Here is a 24,632-nt window from a genome sequence, read left to right as displayed (position 1 = left end):
AATTTTATAAAATAACTTGATTAATTCAATATGAAGTGATAATTAAGTGTTATATTTAAAATATAGTTTGGTGTTTTAATTTCTATAAATTCAAAATGTTTAGCTTGTATATATTTTTGGACGAAAATTGAATTTGAACGTTTTACAGTAGAAACATAACCTATTTTTTGGACATTATATTAATTTATCACAATTTGGAAATGGAATAGATTTGGGCCAAGCCTGTTCTTCCTTCCTAATCATATTAATTTATATGATTTGTGATTCTGCCCACGAATAAATAAATAAAATGTAGAAAGGAAAAATGAAGGAGAAGGAAGAGAAAGAGGGATAGAACACGGAGAGTAGAAAAAGGAAGAAAAGTAGGGTAGAGAGAGGAGGAAGAGAAGGAGAATGTAGAGATGAAAAATGAAGGAGAGGACATGGAGGAGAAAGAGAAATAGAAGATGGAGAGCAGGAAAAGAAAGAGAAGTACGGTACTAAGAGGAGAAAGAGAAGAAGAATGTAGAGATGAAAATTGAAGGAGAGTAGAAGAAGGATAAAGAGAAATATAAGATAGAGAGAGAAGGAGGAGAAAGAGAATTAGAAGATAAAGAGTAGGAGAAAAATAAAAGTAGGGTACAAAGAGGAGAAAGAGAAGGATAATGTGGAGATAGAAATAGAAGGAGAGGAGAAGGAGGAGAAAGAGGAGAAGAGTAGAAGGGGGAAAAAGAGAAACAGAAGACGGAGAGTAGGAAAAGAAAGAGAAGTAGGGTACTAAGAGGAGAAAGAGAAGGAGAATGTGGAGATAGAAATAGGAGAGGAGAAGGAGGAGAAAGAGAAGAAGATTAGGAGGAAAAAGAGAAATAGAAGATGATCATTCGTGAATTTCCTATCCACCAAGTTGATAAGCCAGTTCTTTCCTTTATTATATTATAGATTACAACTCAAATAGTAAATCTTATTCAAAGAATTTATGAGATTTTAATTAATTTTTGATCAGTAAATAAGTATGGCATCTAAAATTATAATCAAATTATACAAAAACGTTTATTTATTTCTGCATTAGGAAGACTCGACCTTAGAAGCTTAAAAAACACAATGGAATCATAATTAGATTTAAATTTTAATTTTAATTAAGTTTCAGCAAGTCATCTACAATTAAACACATTAATTTTCAATTATAGTTTGGAATAATTTCCCATTGAATTATCCAGTCAACTTTAATCGTTAAATAAATACAGTGAGTATAGCGAGGTCCACGTTATAATAGCAGTGGAGAATGATAGGAGACCAGCGTAGCCGATTCTCTGCCATGTCACTGCCTTCTATAGACGGTATCTGATACAGGTATATTTGAAGTGATATTGACTGTACATTCTTGTTTAAAATAACCAACAACTGTATTGAATTCGTCAAGAAATAAAATATTTTCCAATGATTAAAAATACATTTTCGAGATTTCATATTTTGTGATAATAAAACTGTTCATTCTTGTTAACTAGTAGTTCTGTGAACAGTAGACCTCGCGCTCAGTAAGTTACATTGACATGTTATTATGTTTTCTCAAACATTAATGAATAATTTATCAATTTAAAATGTCTAGAAAAAATCCTAAATATACATAGACCTTTCTGTCCTATCGTACCGTGACGTGTCGTCCCGGAATGTGAGTGTGAGCGCTGTTATCAGGTCTGGCTGCAACTGTCTACAACGTTGATGGAAAGATACATTTTCAAGATGTTCGATGTTTTTGAACGGGTAGTATTATAGTCCACTAGACAGCTGATTTATGATGAATAATTCTAAAGTCTGATTTTTACGGTAATATTGGCGTATGAAGGAGGCTCCTTTTTCCTTTTATATTATCCTTGAAATGCAAAATTTCAAGAAACCTTAGGTATACGTCGACGCGAAATTCAAAAAGGGACATATCTGTCAAATTTAATGAAAATCTATTGCTGTCTTTCACTGTAAATGCGGAAATACAAAATGAATATAAATATAATCATAAAGAGAAATGCAAAACCGTCGACTTGAATCTTAGATCTCACTTCGCTCGGTCAATGATGAGATGTTTTTGATGTTTTGTGATAAAACTGTCAATTCTTGTTAAATATACAATCAATTAAAATGAAATACAGTGAATATACCATTTTATTCTCTTTTTTCTTCAGGGCTATTTTTAATATAAATAAAAATAAATCTCGGTAATTGACCGAGCGAAGTGAGGCGACCAAGTCGCCGGTTTGGCATTTCTCTTAATGTTTAAATGTTTATATGTTGCGCATTTACGGCGAAACGCGGTAATAGATTTTCATGAAATTTGACAGGTATGTTCCTTTTTAATTGCGCGTCGACGTATATACAAGGTTTTTGGAAATTTTGCATTTCAAGGATAATATAAAAGGAAAAAGGAGCCTCCTTCATACGCCAATATTAGAGTAAAAATCAGACTATGGAATTATTCATCATAAATCAGCTGACAAGTGATTACACAGATGTGTGGAGAAGCCAGTCTATTGCTGTATTTCCATAAGGTCTATAGTTTCAATCAGGTACTTGTGGATGCGAATACTGCGTGAGGTCTGTTCACAGAACTACTAGTATATAAATCAGTGATAAATCTCAGTAATAGATAGAATAATTTAAAAGGGTACTGAGTTTTATTTTTATTTACACTGAATATACTTTTTCAATTCATTTGTATCAAAGGCGGTGAGTTACATTGTAAACTATCAGGGTCTATTTTAAAACTTGACATAATGAGAACTTGACGTAGTGAAATCTTGAAGAATTGATTATAGGCCTATAACCATCCTCGTTAAATCAAAAATCTATAAGCAAAATATCAAGTTAATGAGTTGAGTAGTTGAGACGTGATGATGCGTCATTCGTGAATTTCCTATCCCCTACGTGTAGAAGCCAGTTCTTTCCTTTATTATATTATGATACTGTATCATATTGTGTTGATACTGTATCATTTATGGTGACACACAAGAGAAAAGATAGCAGAAGGTATGCCATAGTATAGCATTCCAGGTTTATCAGTTGAGTAGTTGAGACTTGATGATATGCGTCATTCGTGAATTTCCTATCCCCTACCTGTAGAAGCTACTTCTTTCCTTTATTATAGTATAGAGATATCAAGTTCTATGATCTCCAGTGAGGTCCACGTTATAAAGGCAGTTTTTGATCAACATAGGTGTTGCTATCCTTGTCTATCATTCAACAAAGCAGATAGCGCTATCCTTTACAACTCATTTTAGTACGTAGATTTGCCGCTAGATGTCAGACAAATTCAGTAAATTATGAGGTGACTATTGACTATAGTGGAGGAGGATAAGAGAACATGTTGCCGATTCATTGCCTTGCCACTGCCTTCTATAGAGGATAGCAGACACCGGAGTATCTGATGTATTATTAACAGTTTATTCTTGTTTAAAATGATAAATTATATTCTATTCCTCAAGAAAATATTATAGTCTTCAATGATCAAAATAATAGATTTTCATCCAACCTTGAATGAGGTCCACGTTATAATGGCAGTGGAGAAAGATAGGAGATCAACGTTGCCGATCTTCTGTCTTGTCAATGCCTTCTATTTATAGATGGTAGCTAATACAGGTTTATTGATGTAATATTAACTGCTCATCCTCGTTTAAAATAATCAATTATATTTTATTAAGCAAGAAATTATATTTTCGCTACACTGCACAGAAAGCAGCTGTTTTCCAGTCCCTACGTAGATCTGAAAGACCTTGTTTGCAGACGACTCTCGTCTGACATAAGAAACAGGTTTCTTTTCCATCCTAGGCCGGAAAGAGTACTCTTTCCAGCCGCTTGGAAGTCCGTAGTTAATAAGTCATCCGCTAGATCGGGCGAGTGTCCACTTTCTTCATCTGAAGTCGCCATGATTTCAGTTCGAATTTCGAATCAAACTAATTCAGCATTTGCTTCACAACCATTTTTATTCAATTATTTATTGTTGATTGGTGCATTCCGAATTTTCAAAAATGCTTGAAGATGACGACGCCTGTGATATTCCAAGTGAAATTTTAAAAGAATCTGAAATCCTGACTGCAAATCTTCTACCACTAAAATCAAGAGATAGGTACAATAACGAGTATTCTTTATTTATTTTGTCAGCAATACCTGTAGTGTGGCGAAAAATATTGTTCACACCATGGGCAAAAATGTTTTTCCGGCTCTCAATCTTTTTTAGTCCGAGGCCTATGGCCGATTTCGAGCCGAAAAAATCTCATTTTCTGCTCTAGGTGCGAAATATACTATTTCCTACAGGTACCTTGGAAAGTGACCATTTCTGCACTGATTGCAGGTTGCAAAGAATCACTTTTCCACTCTATTATCTTGCAGCCATCCCAATCAGCTGTTGACATTGTTGGCATGTTTTTTGAACTCAAATTTTTTCCATCTATATTTTATCTGATTTTCAAATAAATAAGAATGAGAACTCATTAAAATATACATTTCTAATATTATTAATTATTCATTATTTCAAATGATATTTTTTTCATTCATAAATTGATTGGTTGAAAAATTATTTAAAAATCAAGATTTACTCAGAATTATTCAAATTTTCAAATTAATTGGATTATCAAGTTCAAAATAAATTAAAGTTGTTACTAATAACAAAATTATACAGATAAACATTTGATGGATTTCAGCCATCATTTTACCCATGATCAACCACTTCTCATATTCAATGGTAACTGTAGGAAAAATTTAATGTGAAATACATGCACAAAGTTCCTCTGCTGCACTCAAGAAACCATTCCGCCCTCGCCTACGGCTCGTGCGTAAACGTTTCTTTTGGTGCAGCAAACTGTCACTTTGCGCACTAGTTACACAAATAACTATTTTCAATAAATTCATAATGTATTTTTATAACTAAGATGAAATATTTTGTTAATTTATTATCAATTCGACACAGTTGAAATACGATCTGGCAACAGAGCAAAGTGAGAAAGAGATAGCGCTATCTGCTTTGTCTGCAGATAGACAAGGATAGCAACACCAATGTTAATCAAATACTACCATTATAACGTGGACCTCAAAATAGATAGAAAGCAACCATTGAAGGAGAAAAAAATATTTTCATTATTGACTTGAGAGTTTCCCCCAGTTTATTACAGTATAAATACACACGACGAAAATAGACCTCTTTCAAAGATTAATCATGTCACTAGAATGGATGGACTATATCCAGCTGAGTTGCAGATTGTGTATGAGAGAGACAGAGATAGGGAGAGAGAGACATAAAGGAAGAGAGAGGGAGTAAGAGAGAACGAGAGAGAGAGAGAGAGTGAGAGAAAGAGTAGGAGAGATAGAAAGAGAGAACGAGAGAGAGAGGGAGTAAAGGTGTGTGTGTGTGTGTGTGTGTGTGTGTGGTGTGTGTGTGTGTGTGTGTGTGTGTGTGTGTGTATGAGTGTATGTGCGTCTGTGAACACGATATCTCATCTCCCAATTAACGGAATGACTTGAAATTTGGAACTTAAGTTCCTTCCCCTATAAGGATCCGACACGAACATGTGTGTGTGTGTGTGGTGTGTGTGTGTGTGTGTGTGTGTGTGTGTGGTGTGTGTGTGTGTGTGTGTGTGTGTGTGTGTGTGTGTGTGTGTGTGTGTATGTGTGTGTGTGTGTGTGTATGTGCGTCTGTGTACACGATATCTCATCTCCCAATTAACGGAATGACTTGAAATTTGGAACTTAAGTTCCTTCCCCTATAAGGATCCGACACGAACATGTGTGTGTGTGTGTGTGTGTGTGTGTGTGTGTGTGTGTGTGTGTGTGTGTGTGTGAAAAAGAAAGAGAGAGTGTGAAAAAGAGTGACTGAGAAATGGTTTGATTGATCCTTTACAGAGGGAGGTGTTAGGACACTAGGTACCCTCTTTACTATACTACCTTGAATTTGGAGAAAAAAAAAAGCTTTAGAGAAAGAGTGTGTGTGTGTGTGTGAGAGAGAGAAAGAGAGAGAGAGTGTGTGTGTTTATGAGTGATTCATAAGTGTTAGAGGATGTAGAAAGGAAAAGCTTAGAAATTAAGTGGGAGTTGATGTTATATTGAGTGTAGTGACGTCATAAAACCGCCTACGTCACAGATTGTTAACTGATCGAGATAATTAGTTTTCCTGTTTGAAGTGGTAGTAAGCTGTGACGCTGCTCAAAGTGGTTTAACGGTGGTTAAGAGGGGTGTGGTCTTGTATAAGGACAGCAATATCTACACTGTAGAATGATAGACAAGGATAGCAACACCAATGTTAATCAAATACTGCCATTATTGACCGAGCGAAGTGAGGTCTAAGATTCAAGTCGACGGTTTGACATTTCTCTAAATGTTTATATGTTGCGCATTTACGGCGAAACGCGGAAATAGATTTCCATGAAATTTGACAGGTATGTTCCTTTTTTAATTGCGCGTCGACGTATATACAAGGTTTTTGGAAATTTTGCATTTCAAGGATAATATAAAAGGAAAAAGGAGCCTCCTTCATACGCCAATATTAGAGTAAAAATCAGACTATAGAATTATTCATCATAAATCAGCTGACAAGTGATTACACAGATGTGTGGAGAAGCCAGACTATTGCTGTATTTCCATAAGGTCTATAGTTTCAATCAGGTACTTGTGGATGAGATTACTACGTGAGGTCTACTATTTACAGAACTACTAGTAGAGTAAAAATCAGACTATAGAATTATTCATCATAAATCAGCTGACAAGTGATTACACAGATGTGTGGAGAAGCCAGTCTATTGCTGTATTCCCATAAGGTCTATAGTTCCAATCAGGTACTTGTGGATGCGAATACTGCGTGAGGTCTACTGTTCACAGAACTACTAGTAACGTGGACCACACTGTACTGAAACGAAACTCTCCTAAGAGGTCCACGTTATAATAGCAGTGGAGAGGGATAGATCAACGTTGCCGATCCTCTGTCTTGCCAATGCCTTCTATAGACGGTAGCTGATACAGGTTTATTGATGTAATATCAATTGTTCATTCTCGTTTAAAATAATCAAGAAACTGTATTTTTCAATAATTTAATAATGAATTTTTATAACTAAGATGAAATATTTCGTCAATTTATTATTAATTCTACATTGTTGAAAAACGATCTGGGAACAGAGCAAAGTGAGAAAGAGATAGCGCTATCTGCTTTGTTGAATGATAGACAAGGATAGCAACACCAACGTTAATCGGATACTGCTATTATAACTAGAACCTCATTTTAGGGGTTTTTACTTTCCTTGCCCTATTACCATAGGTAATGAAAGTAGGCCTATTGCTTTCCAAAAAAAATAAATTTCAAGTTTTCTATACGTTTCAAGGTCCCCTGAGTCCAAAAACATGATTTTTGGGTGTTGGTCTGTGTGTGTGGTGTGTGTGTGTGTGTGTGGTGTGTGTGTGTGTGTGTGTGTGTGTGTGTGTGTGTGGTGTGTGTGTGTGTGTGTGTGTGTGTGTTGTGTGTGTGTGTTTGGTGTGTGTGTGTGTGTGTGTGGTGTGTGTGTGTGTGTGTGTGTGTGTTGTGTGGTGTGTGTGTGTGTGTGTGTGTGTGTGTGTGTGTGTGTGTGTGTGGTGTGTGTGTGTGTGTGTGTGTGTGTTGTATGTGTGTATGTCTGTGAACACGATAACTCCATTCCTAATCAACCGATTGACTTGAAATTTTAAACTTAGGGAACTTATACCATGAAGATCTGACAATAAGAAATTCAATAAAATTGAATTCAGAATGGCGGAAAAAATGGCTGATAATTACTAAAAAACCATGTTTTTCACGGTTTTCTCGAAAACGGCTCTAACGATTTTCTTCAAATTCATACCATGGATAGCTATTTATAAGCCCTATCAACTGACATGAGTCTCATTTCTGGGAAAATTGCAGGAGCTCCGTAATATTCTTGAGAAAAATGGCGGATAATTACTGAAAAAAACACGTTTTTCACGATTTTCTCAAAATAACTTGACCGATTTTTTTTCAAATTCATACCCTGTATAGTTATTTATCAGCTCTATCAACTGGCATGAGTCTCCTTTCTGGGAAACTAATGGGGGGTCCACCCCATCCTTGAGAAATGGACTTTGTAACCTCCTTCTCGTGCATGAGGTAGGTAGGTAGAGCAGTTCATAAAAAGAACACAGTCGAGATATTTCATCTGTAGAACAGCTGTTTTGACGACTATAAAAAAATGACTGACGACTAAAAAAAATCATCGAATTTCACAATTTACACAAAGAAAAAGTACTCTGAAAACAATTATATATACACACATATACAAAAGTCTTATAAAAAGTTTCAAATATGAGCAAGGAAAGTTGTGTGAGTGTACCACACCAGATTTTTTCAACTTGCTTTAAAGATGATACCCGGTTTTTTAGAGGTCTCCAAGTATTCATAGTAAAGGGGTCATTCGTGACAATGATACTATGATATACATATGATCATAATATATATGATAATATGACAGATTATTTGCGCTTTATAAGATGCTAACAGGTCAAGGTGTAGTATTGAACAAGTCCTATCATGTTGAAGGTCATATGTTTCCCTGAACATAAATTCAGCTGTTGTGAGTTCCACGTTATAAAGCTAGTATCTGATTAACATTGGTGTTGCTATCCTTGTCTACTAGTAGTTCTGTGAACAGTAGACCTCACGCAGTATTCTCATCCACAAGTACCTGATTGAAACTATAGACCTTATGGAAATACAGCAATAGACTGGCTTCTCCACACATCTGTGTAATCACTTGTCAGCTGATTTATGATGAATAATTCTATAGTCTGATTGATTTTACTCTAATATTGGCGTATGAAGGAGGCTCCTTTTTCTTTTTATATTATCCTAGAAATGCAAAATTTCTAAAAACCTTGTATATACGTCGACGCGCAATTCAAAAAGGAACATACCTGTCAAATTTCATGAAAATCTATTACCGCGTTTCGCCGTAAATGCGCAACATATAAACATTTAAATATTAAGTGAAATGCCAAACCGGCGACTTGAATCTTAGACCTCACTTCGCTCGGTCAATCATTCGACAAATCAGATAGCGCCATCCTTTCCTACCTCTGCACTGTTGCCAAAGTTTGGAAGTTTTGTATCAAATTATGGTGTTATAAATCAAGCTCAGATGATACTGTATCATATTGTGTTGATACTGTATCATGTGTGGAGATCTTTGTATCATCTTCCTATAGTGAGGTCCACGTTGTAATGGCAGTATCTGATTAACATTTGTGTTGCTATCCTTGTCTATCATTCAACAAAGCAGATAGCGCTATCCTTTTTCCACCTCCACCACGTTCCCACATAGTTTTCAGAACATGTAGGAATATAATTAATTACTAGGAAATTCAACCTCAATTTAAAAAATTTATTATTTGAACATTGATAAATAGGCCTACATCTTCTTGACGAATAAAATTTAATTGGTAATATTTCAAACAAGAATGAACACTTAAAATTAGATCAGATATACCGGCATCAGGTATCCTGCATAGAAGGCAGAGAATCGGCAATGCTGTTCTGCTATATTTCTCCACTTCCATTAAAATGTGGACCTCACTAAAGACAGGTTTTTCGATTGAAAATCATATGAACAATTTGAGTTCAACACATTTGAACAATCTCAGTTTCAACTGAGAAGCATCTATATATATAAAAGCGAAATGGCACTCACTCACTGACTGACTCACTCACTCACTCACTCGCAGTACTAAAAATCTACCGGACAAAAAACGTTCAAATTTGGTAGGTATGTTCAGTTGGCCCTTTAGAGGCGCACTAAGAAATCTTTTGGCAATATTTTAACTCTAAGGGTTGTTTTTAAGGGTTTAAAGTTCGTCTTTTAGCATGTATATTCTTCTTCTCCCAATCTCTTAATTATAATTGAAATTTCCATATCATATGTTACTATAGAACTATAATCTAGATAGAGTACCACTTCGAAACAGTTGTTAACTGGCAACTAAATTAATAATTTTGTCAGGTTGGCATTAAGTTGAGTAGACTTTGTTAGGTTGGCACCAAGTTGAAGATTTAAATGCATTTATCGCGAAAAAATTGATTGGGCACTGCTACTTCAATCCTGGGAATATTATATTACTAGCCGTCAGGCTCGCTTCGCTCGCCATATCCGTTTAGCCAGACGTAGTCTGGCCCCCGACTGGATTGTCCTGACATATGATAAAAATGCTCACATGTAAAATGCAGGCGAGCGAAGCGAGCCTGCTGATTTCATTCTTGGACGATCCAGTCGGGGGTCCAGGGGGCGGAGCCACCTTGCTGGACGGATATGGCGAGCGAAGCGAGCCTGACGAATAGTATATTATAAAGTTGCTTTTTATTCAAAAAAATCTGGTGTGGTGCACTCACACAACTTTCCTTGCCGTTATGAAAATTGATCAACTGACGCTAGTGTTCCCGCGCATCTCAAGTCTACTACTATTCAAAGATCTGAGCCAGCTGGTGACAGGACAATAACGCTGGAAACACACGAGGTCTTCTATCTCTTCATAGTGAATGATTTAATAGAATCAACAGTTGCCAGCTGTTTGCAATTGAAATAATCACATTTTCTCGAATTCCGAGCTTATTTTCAATTTTAGGTGAAAATGTTACTGAACATCAATAAATTGTAGAGATTTTCATGCTCAATCTTTTCCACTTGAAATTTTTTGTTTAAATTGTATATGAAGGCTGATAATTGAGAATCTAAAATCAAACTTTGCATAGATGGGGCAAAGCTCCTAAAATTTTGACAGATATAGGACTTGTTGCAGTTGATAGAGCTATCAATGACTATTCCAGGTATAAATTTGATCAAAATCGTTGGAGCCGTTTTCAAGAAAATCGCGCGAAAAACCCTGTTTTTGACAACATTTTCGCCATTTTAGCCGCCATCTTGGATTGCATTTGATCGAAATTGTTCGTGTCGGATCCTTATAGTGTAAGGACCTTACGTTCCAAATTTCAAGTCATTCCGTTAACTGGGAGATGAGATATCGTGTACACAGACGCACATACACTCTCACACACACACACACACACACCACACACACACACACACACACACACACACACACACACACACACACACACACACACACAAACAAGAGTGAGTGATAGAGGTAGATATAGAGAGACAATGAGAGAGAGAGACAGGGTGATCATTAAAGTGACAAGAGAGAGAGAGAGAGAGAGATTAAACTGAACTAAATTGCAGCCTTTAATTCAATAAATTTAGAAAAAGATGAACGGGCAAAGAGTAAGTGAAAGAGGTAGGTATAGAGAGAGAACGGGAGAGAGAGAGACAGGGTGATCATGGAAGTGACATGAGAGAGAGAGAGTGAGTGAGAGAGAGAGAGTGAGAGAGAAAGAAAGAGAGAGAAAGGGGGAGAGATTAAACTAATCTGAATTGTTGCATTTATTTTAATCCTAGAGGGTTTGGAAGAGAGAGAAACGGGAAGGAGGTAGATATTCAGAAAGAACCGGAGAGAGACAGGATCATGGAAGTGACATGAGGGAGAGAGAGAGAGAGAAAGTTGAAGGTTGAAAAATGTAAATAAAATATGCCTCTATGATACCTGAGAAGTGGCTTCAAAGTCAGAAACCTGCAGATCTTAAAATAATTCGATTTACCATTTCCTAGTTACTAGGAATAAATTGAAAGAACACCTTTTGGAGGTCATTTAAAAGTCAGACAGTTAGTAGATGCATGTGTTTATCTACACTGTGGTCCACGTTATAATGGCAGTTGAGAAAGATAGCAGAACAGGGTTGACGATTCTCTCTGCCTCCGTGTATTCTGGTTGCCGGTCGTGTGTTAATGGGAAGGATATTTTAACTTACATCCTTCTTAGAGAGTCGACAATAATATTATTTGTTGAAACACCGTCGATTTATGAAGTTACATCACATTATTATATAATTGTTATTCTAATTGCATTTCTATATTTATTCTCATTGATTAATCTATATATATAAAAGCGAAATGGCACTCACTCACTCACTCACTCACTCACTCACTCACTCGCATAACTAAAAATCTACCGGACCAAAAACGTTCAAATTTTGTAGGTATGTTCAGTTGGCCCTTTAGAGGCGCACTAAGAAATCTTTTGGCAATATTTTAACTATAAGGGTTGTTTTTAAGGGTTTAAAGTTCGTCTTTTAGCATGTATATTCTTCTTCTCCAATCTCTTAATTATAATTGAAATTTCAATATGCATACTATTATTACTATAGAACTATAATCTAGATAGAGTACCTCTTCGAAACAGTTGTTAACTGACAACTAAATTAATAATTTTGTCAGGTTGGCATTAAGTTGAGTTGACTTTGTTAGGTTGGCACCAAGTTGAAGATTTAAATGCATTTATCGCGGAAAAATTTATTGGGCACTGCTACTTCAATCAGAGCTATTCCTGGGAATATTATATTACTAGCCGTCAGGCTCGCTTCGCTCGCCATATCCGTTTAGCCAGACGTTAAGTCTGGACCCCCGACTGGATTGTCCTAACATGATAAAAATGCAGGCGAGCGAATCGAGCCTGCTAATCTCATTCTTGGACGATCCAGTTGGGGGTCCAGGGGGCGGAGCCCCCTCATCCGTCTTTATTTTAGACGAATATGGCGAGCGAAGCGAGCCTGACGGCTAGTTATTTATACTTTGTAAAATTCGTTGAATAACTAGCATTAAGGTCATTTAATGTAAATTAGTGTATAAGCCAGTAAATATTGTAACATACAAAAATAAAGAAATCTAATCTAATTTAATCTTATTGAGTATAACTGGCTGAAACCAGTAAATCTGATATTATATTAAAGGTTCATCCTTGTTTAAAATTATCAATTTTATTTTATTCGTAGAGAAAATTTCGTTTTCAATGATTAAATAATTAATTTTCTTGATTGAGATTGTTTATTTTGTCAATGAAATATATTTCTACATTTCTGAAAAACGATGTGGAACGTTGTGGAAGTGGAAAAGGACAGCGCTACCTGTTTTGTGGAATGATAGACAAGGATAGCAACACCACTGTTAATCAAATACTGCCATTACAACGTGGACCTCACTAAAAATATAGTGAAGAGATGTTTTATTCTAGAAAAAATTAAAACTTGTTCTGGAGTGAGTTGAATAGTATATTTCGCACCTAGGGCCGAAAATGAGACTTTTCTGGCTCGAAATCGGTTTTCAAGTCCGAGGCCGTAGGCCGAGGACTAGAAAAGATTAAGAGCCGGAAAAACATTTTTGCCCGTGGTGAGAACGTTATTTTTCGCCACACAGAAAAATAAACAATATAAATATGAGAATAATTGTTTATTAGGCACTTCCGATAGCAAAACAGGAAGGTCATAGCTCTAGCAAATCTGAGGTAATCTGAATATCAGGAAATTGTCCAAGTATTTTTATTTTTTATTCTGATTTGTCTAAATAATCTAAAAGATTATGTTCAATTATGTAAGAGGTTGAGTTTATACTTTTTATTCTTCCAAATGACAATAAAGATGATATTATTATAAATGTTTTGATTCTTGAATGATAAACACAAATAATGAAAAGTTTTTTGATCAGCTGTTTTAGCACACTTGAAATTTTGCCAATCTTAATGTCAACGTCAACAATGCTTGTTGTCGTTGACTTCGGAAGTTTAGGTTAGAAGTTCTATCCTACTCTGAAAATCGAATTTGAATAGTTTATAATATATATCTTATCTGTATTTTATTCATCCAAATAAAATGATAGTATCTTATTGCAGAATACTTATTCAATTCTAGAAGCATAAACTGATTCCGTTTCATAAACCATTTTGTAAACACGTTCACATCAAATCAGAATCAGCTGACTTCAAGGTTATTTTACAGCCCTAGGGCAGTAAAACTTTTACCGGCCTGGTCAGAAAACAATCATTTTCGGCCTCCATATGACGCACGAAAACCAGCTCATTACATCCAAGTGGGGCGAAAAAAAATTTTCAATCAAATAAGACGGTAAACACGTTGTAATAAAATCAGTCCTAGGTTGAAACTTGTAAAGTTATCAACTAAAAAAGTAACAACTTATAACTAGGTAGGAAATTTATAGTTAGGTCCACGTTATAATGGCAGTGGAGAAAGATAGGAGAACAACGTTGCCGAACCTCAGCCCTTGTCAATGCCTTCTATAGATGGCAGCTGATACAGGTTTATTGATGTAATACTAATGGTTCATCCTCGTTTAAAATAATCAAGAAATTATAGTTTTCAATACTTTCATAATTATTAAGATAAAATATTTTGTTAATTAATTATCAATTCTACATTGTTGAAAAACGATCTGGAAAAAGTGCAAAGCGAGAAAGAGATAGCGTTATCATCTTTGTTGACTGATAGACAAGGATAGCAATACCATTGCTAATCAAACACTGCCATTATAACGTGAACCTCACTTTAGGGAATAATCTGGTGTGGCGCACTCACACTACTTCCCTTGCCGTTAATTGATCACGTGACGCTAGTGTTCACGCGCATCACAGGTCTACTATTCAAAGATTTGAGCCAGCTGGTGACAGGATAATAACGCTGGAGACACACGAGGTCTGCTATCTCTTCATAGTGAATGATTTAATAGAATCGTATATACACGGTTTTTGTAAATTTTGCATTTCAAGGATAATATAAAAGGAAAAAGGAGCCTCCTTCATACGCCAATATTAGAGTAAAAATCTGGTGTGGCGCACTCACAAAACTTTCCTTGCCGTTATGAAAGTTGATCACCTGACGCTAGTGTTCCCGCGCATCTCAAGTCTACTATTCAAAGATTTGAGCCAGCTGGTGACAGGGCAATAACGCTGGAGACACACATGAGGTCTGCTATCTCTTCATAGTGAATCATTTAATAGAATCAACAATAATTTGCAATTGGATAATCACATTCTCTCGAATTTAAAGCTTATTTTCAATTTTAGGTGAAAATGTTACTGAACATTAATTGTAAAGATTTTCATGCTCAATCTACTCCACTCGATTTTTTTTGTTTAAATTGTGTCTGAAGGCTGCTAATTGGGAATCTAAAACCAAACTTTGCATTGATGGGGCGGAGCTCCTGAAATTTTTACAGATATGGGACTTGTGGCAGTTGATAGAGTTTATCGATGACTATTTTAGGAATGAATTTGATCAAAATCGTTGGAGCCGTTTCCGAGAAAATCACGAAAAACCCTGTTTTTGACAACATTTTCGCCATTTTACCCGCCATCTTGAATTGCATTTGATCGAAATTGTTCGTGTCGGATCCTTATACTGTAAGGACCTTAAGTTCCAAATTTCAAGTCATTCCGTTAACTGGGAGATGAGATATCGTGTACACAGACGCACATACACTCATACACACACACAAACACACACACACACACACACACACACACACACACACACACACACACACACATACAGACCAATACCCAAAAACCTCTTTTTTGTACTCAGGGGACCTTGAAACGTATAGAAATTGTTTAGAAAACGTATATAAACGTTTAGAAATTTGGGTACCTAAATTTTTTTCGGAGAGCAATACTTTTCTTACCTATGGTAATAGGCAAAGGAAAGTAAAAAAGTTAGTAAGTAACTAAATAACTAAGAAATCAATTATTTATGAAGCTCAACTCACCGATTTATTACTAGAACTGGTAGAATTTGAATACAGCTCACTTACCTATAAACAAAAAATACGGAAGATTAGTATATGAGACATATTTTACATGAAATCATTATAATGATATTGCATTAAACTAGAACAAGACAGAAGATAGTTCCACATTATAGTGATATTTACTTTATAAGGTCAGTATTTGATAAGAAGAGGAAGGAGAAGAAGAAGAAGAAGAAGAAGAAGAAGAAGAAGAAGAAGAAGAAGAGAAGCAGAAAAGAAGAAGAAGAAGAAGAAGAAGAAGAAGAAGAGAAGGAGGAGAAGAAGAAGAAGAAGAAGAAGAAGAGAAAGAAGAAGAAGAAGACGAGAAAAGAGAAGAAGAAGAGAAGAAGAGAAGAAGAAGAAGAAGAAGACGAAGAAGAAGAAGACAGAAGAAAGACAGGAGGTGAGGAGAAGAAGAAGAAGAAGAAGAAGAAGACAGGAGGTGAAGAAGAAGAAGAAGAAGAAGAAGAAGAAGATGATGATGAAGAGAAGAAGAAGGAGGAGGAGGAGGAGGAGGAGGAGGAGGAGGGGGAGAAGGCGATGAATAGGTAGGAGGAGGTGGAGGAAATGGAAAGAAGAAGATGTAAATGAAAGATGAAAAGGTGAAGGAGAGAGAGTGTACAAGAAGAAATATACCGTATGGGAAAAGAACAAAAAATTGTAGAAGATCAAAACTGGTTGGTCCTGGAGTTATTTGTTGATGACGTCAATGGGATTTCTGATGACGTCAGAGATGTCCAGTTTGTTGTTCTTGATTTAATATTCAGGAACGATTTGCATTTTAGTGCATCAAAATCTGTTATTGACCGAGCGAAGTGAGGTCTAAGATTCAAGTCGACGGTTTGGCATTTCTCTTAATGTTTAAATGTTTAAATTATGTTGCGAATTTACGGCGAAACGCGGTAATAGATTTCCATGAAATTTGACAGGTATGTTACTTTTTAAATTGCGCGTCGACGTATATACAAGGTTTTTGGAAATTTTGCATTTCAAGGATAATATAAAAGGAAAAAGGAGCCTCCTTCATACGCCAATATTAGAGTAAAAATCAGACTATAGAATTATTCATCATAAATCAGCTGACAAGTGATTACACAGATGTGTGGAGAAGCCAGTCTATTGCTGTATTTCCATAAGGTCCATAGTTTCAATCAGGTACTTGTGGATGAGAATACTGCGTGAGGTCTACTGTTCACAGAACTACTAGTAAATAATATATTATAGGTGCGTACAGAAAGGAGAAAGAAGAAGAAGAGGAGAGAGATTGGAGAAGAACAAGAGGAAGTATAAGAAGAAAACGAGAAAGGAGAACAAGATGAGGAGAGAGAAGAAGATAAAGAAGAAGAAGAAGTAGAAGAAGAAGAAGAAGAAGAGGAGATTGATTGATTGATTGATTACTTTAATTATGTAGATTACAATATATACAATAATATGCAATAGCTTACAATACAGCAAAATTATAGATGAATTTACATAATATAGACTAAGAAAATAATTATTGAACTGTATATGATATGAAAAAGCAATTTGTAATATAATAACTATAGCTGATAATAATCATATTGTTATGCATGTACATAAATTGGCGGAGCTTTGGACATATCAATGTCCATTCTTCGGAAAGAATATTAAAAATATCCTCCCCACTAACTCTCTACCAAAAGGAGAGAGATTGGAGAAGAACAAGAGGAAGTATAAAGAAGAAGACAAGAAAGAAGAAGAGTAGGAGAGAGAAGAAGATAAAGAAGTAGAAGACGAAGAAGAAGAGAAAGAGACAGAAGTGTATTACGAATATTATTATAATCAACATGTTTGAAACTAGGATTTGACTGCTTTTTAACCTTCATACCATAATTTTCTCCTATCGTATCTTTTTTCAAGGCAAGCATGAATAGTAGTTTAAGACACCCGGTTTTTAACTAGTTTTTTTCGCCAACATTTTTAGTGGCACGATATTCTTCGAGGGTCTCAGTTCCCCTAGATTTCAATTCATCTAGAGTGAGGTCCAGCAGTACAGAAAGATAGGAGAACAGCGTTGTCGGTTCTCTGTCTTGCCACTTCAATGAGTCAAAACTCAGCATAGAACCAATATTTTTATTAGACAGGTTTTCATTCAAAACTTTATACAAATCGAGGGACTCAGTTCCCCTAGATTTCAATTCATCTAGAGTGAGGTCCAGCAGTACAGAAAGATAGGAGAACAGCGTTGTCGGTTCTCTGTCTCTCGCCACTGCAATGAGTCAAAACTGAGCATAGATCCAATATTTTTATTAGACAGGTTTTGATTCAAAACTTTATACAAATCGAGGGACTCAGTTCCCCTAGATTTCAATTCATCTAGAGTGAGGTCCAGCAGTGCAGAAAGATAGGAACACAACGTTGTCGGTTCTCTGTCTTGCCACTTCAATGAGTCAGAACTCAGCATAGAACCAATACTTACTTTTATTAGACAGGTTTTTATTCAAAACTAGCAAGAAACCCGGGCTCCGCACAGGTCTATTTTGAAACATGACAAACTGAAAACTTGACTTAATGAAATCTTAAAGAATTGAAAATAGACCTATAACCATCCCCCGGTTAGTTAGGGCTGTGCAAAGGCTAAAAATAAACATTCTACTCGAGATATTTTTCAAAGTTTTTTGATTTGTATATCATCAAGCTATCAGAATGAAAAAGTTTTCTCAGGAATTTTTTTTTCTGATCATTAATTTTTGAGATATGAGCGCCTGAAGTTAAAATTTTTGGGACAGAACATTTCAAATTCGGTAAGAGATAAATCCATGAGATTTAGAGGATAGATTCTTCATGGTATTGTTGATCTAGTAAAACAAAAAGTTTCTAAAAATATCAATTTTTAAGATAGTTATTCAATTTACTAAAAAAAAAACAAAAATAACTTTTAGTTGAGTTATTTTTGGTAAATTGAATGAATAACTTTCCCAAAAATGTTATTTTCAGAGAATTTTTGTTTTACTAGTTCGACAATACCATGAAGAATCTATCCTCTTAATCTCATGGATTTATCTCTAACCGAATTTGAAATGTTCTGTCCCAAAAATTCAAAATTCAGTCGCTCATATCTCAAAAAGTAATGATTAGGAAAAAAATCTGGTGTGGCGCACTCACACAACTTTCCTTGAAAATTGATCACCTGACGCTAGTGTTCCCGCGCATCTCAAGTCTACTATTCAAAGATTTGAGCCAGCTGGTGACAGGGCAATAACGCTGGAGACACACATGAGGTCTGCTATCTCTTCATAGTGAATCATTTAATAGAATCAACAATAATTTGCAATTGAATAATAACATTTACTCGAATTTAAAGCTTATTTTCAATTTTAGGTGAAAATGTTACTGAACATTAATTGTAGAGATTTTCATGCTCAATCTACTCCACTGATTTTTTTCGTTTCAATGTATCTGAAGCCTGATAATGGGAATCTATCTGCATTGATGGGGCGAAGCTCCTGAAATTTTTACAGATATGGGACTTGTGGCAGTTGATAGAGCTTATCGATGACTATTTTAGGTATGAATTTGATCAAAATCGTTGGAGCCGATTTCGAGAAAATTGCAAAAAACCCTGTTTTTGACAACATTTTCGCCATTTTAGCCGCCATTTTGAATTGCATCAGATCGAAATTGTTCGTGTCGGATACTTATATCGTAAGGACCTTAACTTCCAAATTTCAAGTCATTCCGTTAATTGGGAGATGAGATATCGTGTACACATACACACACACACACACACCACACACACACACACACACACACACACCACACACACACACACACCACACACACACCACACACACACACACATACAGACCAATACCCAAAAACCACTTTTTTGGACTCAGGGGACCTTGAAACGTATAGAAATTTAGAAATTGGGGTACCTTAATTTTTTCGGAAAGCAATACTTCCTTAGTAGGGCAAGGAAAGTAAAAATGTTTTCCTGAGAAAACTTTTTCATTCTGATAGCTTGATGATATACAAATCAAAAAACTTTGAAAAATATCTCGAGTAAAAAGTTTATTTTTAGCTTTTGCACAGCCTTAAAATCTATATGCTAAAAGGCAAGTTAATGAGTTGAGTAGTTGAGACGTGATGATGCGTCATTCGTGAATTTCCTATCCCCCAAGTGTAGAAGCCAGTTCTTTCCTTTATTATATTATGATACTGTATCATATTGTGTTAATACTGTATCATTTATGGTGACACATAGAGAAAAAGATAGCAGAAGGTATGCCATAGTATAGGTGAATGATTCCAGGTTTATCAGTTGAGTAGTTGAGACGTGATGATGCGTCATTCGTGAATTTCCTATCCCCTACGTGTAGAAGCCAGTTCTTTCCTTTATTACATATGATACTGTATCATATTGTGTGATACTGTATCATTTATGGTGACACACTAGAGAAAAGATAGCAGAAGGTATGCCATAGTATAGGTGAATGATTCCAGGTTTATCAGTTGAGTAGTTGAGACGTGATGATGCGTCATTCGTGAATTCCTATCCCCTACGTGTAGAAGCCAGTTCTTTCCTTATTATATTATGATACTGTATCATATTGTGTTATACTGTATCATTTATGGTGACACACTAGAGAAAAGATAGCAGAAGGTATATGCCATAGTATAGGTGAATGATTCCAGGTTATCAGTTGAGTAGTTGAGACGTGATGATGCGTCATTCGTGAATTTCCTATCCCCTACGTGTAGAAGCCAGTTCTTTCTTTATTACATTATGATACTGTATCATATGTGTTGATACTGTATCATTTATGGTGACACACTAGAGAAAAGATAGCAGAAGGTATATGCCATAGTATAGGTGAATGATTCCAGGTTTATCAGTTGAGTAGTTGAGACGTGATGATGCGTCATCGTGAATTTCCTATCCCCTACGTGTAGAAGCCAGTTCTTTCCTTTATTACATTATGATACTGTATCATATTGTGTTGATACTGTATCATTTATGGTGACACACTAGAGAAAAGATAGCAGAAGGTATATGCCATAGTATAGGTGAATGATTCCAGGCCATAGTATAGGTGAATGATTCCAGGTTTATCAGTTGAGTAGTTGAGACGTGATGATGCGTCATTCGTGAATTTCCTATCCCCTACGTGTAGAAGCCAGTTCTTTCCTTTATTATATTATGATACTGTATCATATTGTGTTGATACTGTATCATTTATGGTGACACACTAGAGAAAAGATAGCAGAAGGTATATGCCATAGTATAGGTGAATGATTCCAGGTTTATCAGTTGAGTAGTTGAGACGTGATGATGCGTCATTCGTGAATTTCCTATCCCCTACGTGTAGAAGCCAGTTCTTTCCTTTATTATATTATGATACTGTATCATATTGTGTTGATACTGTATCATTTATGGTGACACACTAGAGAAAAGATAGCAGAAGGTATGCCATAGTATAGGTGAATGATTCCAGGTTTATCAGTTGAGTAGTTGAGACGTGATGATGCGTCATTCGTGAATTTCCTATCCCCTACGTGTATAAGCCAGTTCTTTCCTTTTCATGGATTTATCTCTAACCGAATTTGAAAAGTTCTGTCCCAAAAATTCAAAATTCAGTCCCTCATATCTCAAAAAGTAATGATTAGGGAAAAAATCTGGTGTGGCGCACTCACACAACTTTCCTTGAAAATTGATCACCTGACGCTAGTGTTCCCGCGCATCTCAAGTCTACTATTCAAAGATTTGAGCCAGCTGGTGACAGGGCAATAACGCTGGAGACACACATGAGGTCTGCTATCTCTTCATAGTGAATCATTTAATAGAATCAACAATAATTTGCAATTGAATAATCACATTTTCTCGAATTTAAAGCTTATTTTCAATTTTAGGTGAAAATGTTACTGAACATTGATTGTAGAGATTTTCATGCTCAATCTACTCCACTTGATTTTTTTCGTTTCAATTGTATCTGAAGCCTGATAATTGGGAATCTATCTGCATTGATGGGGCGAAGCTCCTGAAATTTTTACAGATATGGGACTTGTGGCAGTTGATAGAGCTTATCGATCACTATTTTAGGTATGAATTTGATCAAAATCGTTGGAGCCGTTTTCGAGAAAATTGCAAAAAACCCTGTTTTTGACAACATTTTCGCCGCCATTTTGAATTGCATCAGATCGAAATTGTTCGTGTCGGATACTTATATCGTAAGGACCTTAACTTCCAAATTTCAAGTCATTCCGTTAATTGGGAGATGAGATATCGTGTACACAGACGCACATACACACACACACACAACACACACACACACACACACACACACACACACACATACAGACCAATACCCGAAAACCACTTTTTTGGACTCAGGGGACCTTGAAACGTATAGAAATTTAGAAATTGGGGTACCTTAATTTTTTTCGGAAAGCAATACTTTCCTTACCTATGGTAATAGGGCAAGGAAAGTAAAAATGTTTTCCTGAGAAAACTTTTTCATTCTGATAGCTTGCTGATATACAAATCATAAAACTTTGAAAAATATCTCGAGTAAAAAGTTTATTTTTAGCTTTTGCACAGCCTTGAAATCTATAAGCAAAATGTCAAGTTAATCAGTTGAGTAGTTGAGACGTGATGATGTTGTGTATCAAGGTGAGATGATACTGTATCATATCGTGGGGATACTGTATCATTCATGGTGATACCATAGTGATGATGCGTCATTCGTGAATTTCCTATCCCCTACGTGTATAAGCCACTTCTTTCCTCTATTATAGTGTAGATTGTATGCAATCTATAATACTTGACGTAGGCCTTACTAGGAAACAAAATGGACTGAAACAGGTTCTAGAATATTTCCTACAATTTGAATAAGATTGTCATGAGAAATCCATTCAATTTTACAAGGCTATGACGTCACAACAGTAGTTGATATTATCTCCAAATTGCTATGCGAAAATCTGAATTATCTCCACATCTAAAACAATGGTTATGTACTCCTTGTTCAACATTTCAATATTAATTTGGGAATAAATTCGTTCATTTTCGTGAATTATCTTTAATTCATTCGCACTCTATTTGTTTACATGCTCTTACAACTTCAATGGTACCTTAGGTTCTTCTTCTCCTTTTCCTTCTTATTCTTCTTCTCCTTCTCCTCTCTTTGGTAGAGGGTTAGTGGGGAGGATATTTTTAATATTCTTTCCGAAGAATGGACATTGATATGTCCAAAGCTCCGCCAATTTATGTAGATGCATAACAATATAATTATCTATAGTTATTATATTACAAATTGCTTTTTCATATCATATACAGTTCAATAATTATTTTCTTAGTCTATATTATGTAAATTCATCTATAATTTTGCTGTATTGTAAGCTATTGTATATAAGTGTATAATCCAGTATATTGTAATCTACATAAATAAAGTACTCAATCAATCAATCAATCAATCCTCCTCCATCTCATCCTTCTTCTTCTTCTTCTTCTTCTTTTTTTTCTTCTTGTCTTTCATCTCCTTCTACTCAAGTCCTCTCAACTCAGTGATTGTCATTGACTGTGGTAAAAAGTTTCGATTTAAAAAAACATTTTTTGGCTGTTTTCCCATCTCTTCTCCCATTCTCCTTCTCTTTCTCCTTTTTCTATTCCTCTTTCTACTCTCCTTCACTTTCTCCATTCCTCTTTCTACTCTTCATCTCTTTCTCCTACCCTATATTTTCTAATTTTCTTTCTCCTCCTTCACTGTTTCAACTTCCATCTCTTTCTTCTTCCTAAATCTTCTGTCGACTATCAGTTTCTTTCTCCAATAATATTTCGGTTTTCAACATCTCTTCTTTTTCTACTTTCTTTCTAACATTCGTCTCTTTCTCCTTCTTCTACTCTTCTTCATGATTAATCTCTACATTCTCCAGTGTAAAAGCCAGTATATATTGTAATCTACATAAAGTACTCAATCAATCAATCTTATTGATCATCATAATCATAATAATCTTCTTTTTCTTCTTATACTTCTTATTCTTTTCCATATTTTCTTCTTCTACTTCTTCTTCTTCTCTTCCTCTTCTTCACCATAATTTTCTTCACAATCATCATTTCTCATTTGGTAGAGAGTTAGTGGGGAGGAAATATTGAATATTGTTTCCTTAGAATGGACATTGATATGTCCAAAGCTCCGCCAATTTATGTACATGCATTACAATATAATTATCTATAGTTATTATATTACAGATTGCTTTCTTCATACAGTTCAATAATTATTTTCTCAGTCTATATTATGTAAATTCATCTATAATTTTGCTGTATTGTAAGCTATTGTATATAAGTGTATAAGCCAGTATATATTGTAATCTACATAAATAAAGTACTCAATCAATCAATCTTCTATTCAATAATTATTTTCTCAGTCTATATTATGTAAATTCATCTATAATTTTGCTGTATTGTAAGCTATTGTATATAAGTGTATAAGCCAGTATATATTGTAATCTACATAAATAAAGTACTCAATCAATCAATCTTCTATTCCTCTTTCTCCTTCTACTCTCCTTCATTTTTCATTTGATTATTCTTCTTCTCTTTTCCTCTTTCTACCCTACTTCTCTTCCTTCTCCTTTTCTTCCTCATCCTTTCTTCTCCTTCATTTTTCATCTCTACATTCTGCTCTTTCTCCTCCTACTCTCTATATTATATTTCTTTTTCTCCTCCTCCTTCCTTCAACTCTATTTTTCATCTCTACATTCTCCTTCTCTACCTTCTATATCACTTCCTCCTTCTTTTTCTACTTCTTTTCTTTCTTTTTTCTCCTATTCCACTTTCTCCTCCTTCTACTCTACTTCCCTTCCTTCTTCTTCTACTCTCTATCTTCTATTTTTCTTTCTTCTCCTTCTCCTCTCCTCCGTCCTTCTCCTTCATTTTTCCTCTCTACATTATCCTTCTCTTTCTTCTTCTACTCTCTATCTTCTATTTTTCTTTCT

The 24,632-nt window shown here is 35.4% G+C and overlaps 1 protein-coding gene across 1 annotated transcript in view; it reads right to left on the bottom strand.

Moving 5' to 3' along the window:
- LOC111063758 (dmX-like protein 2) overlaps positions 1-24,632 on the bottom strand; it is a 478,861-nt gene that overhangs the window by 200,224 nt on the left and 254,005 nt on the right. The window lies entirely within an intron of this gene.

Source organism: Nilaparvata lugens, chromosome 9 (assembly GCF_014356525.2).
Source record: "Nilaparvata lugens isolate BPH chromosome 9, ASM1435652v1, whole genome shotgun sequence".
In the NCBI taxonomy this organism is placed as follows: Eukaryota; Metazoa; Arthropoda; class Insecta; order Hemiptera; family Delphacidae; genus Nilaparvata; species Nilaparvata lugens.
The sequence above is the reverse complement of the archived record's forward strand: the minus strand, read 5'-3'. Positions and strand labels throughout refer to the sequence as shown.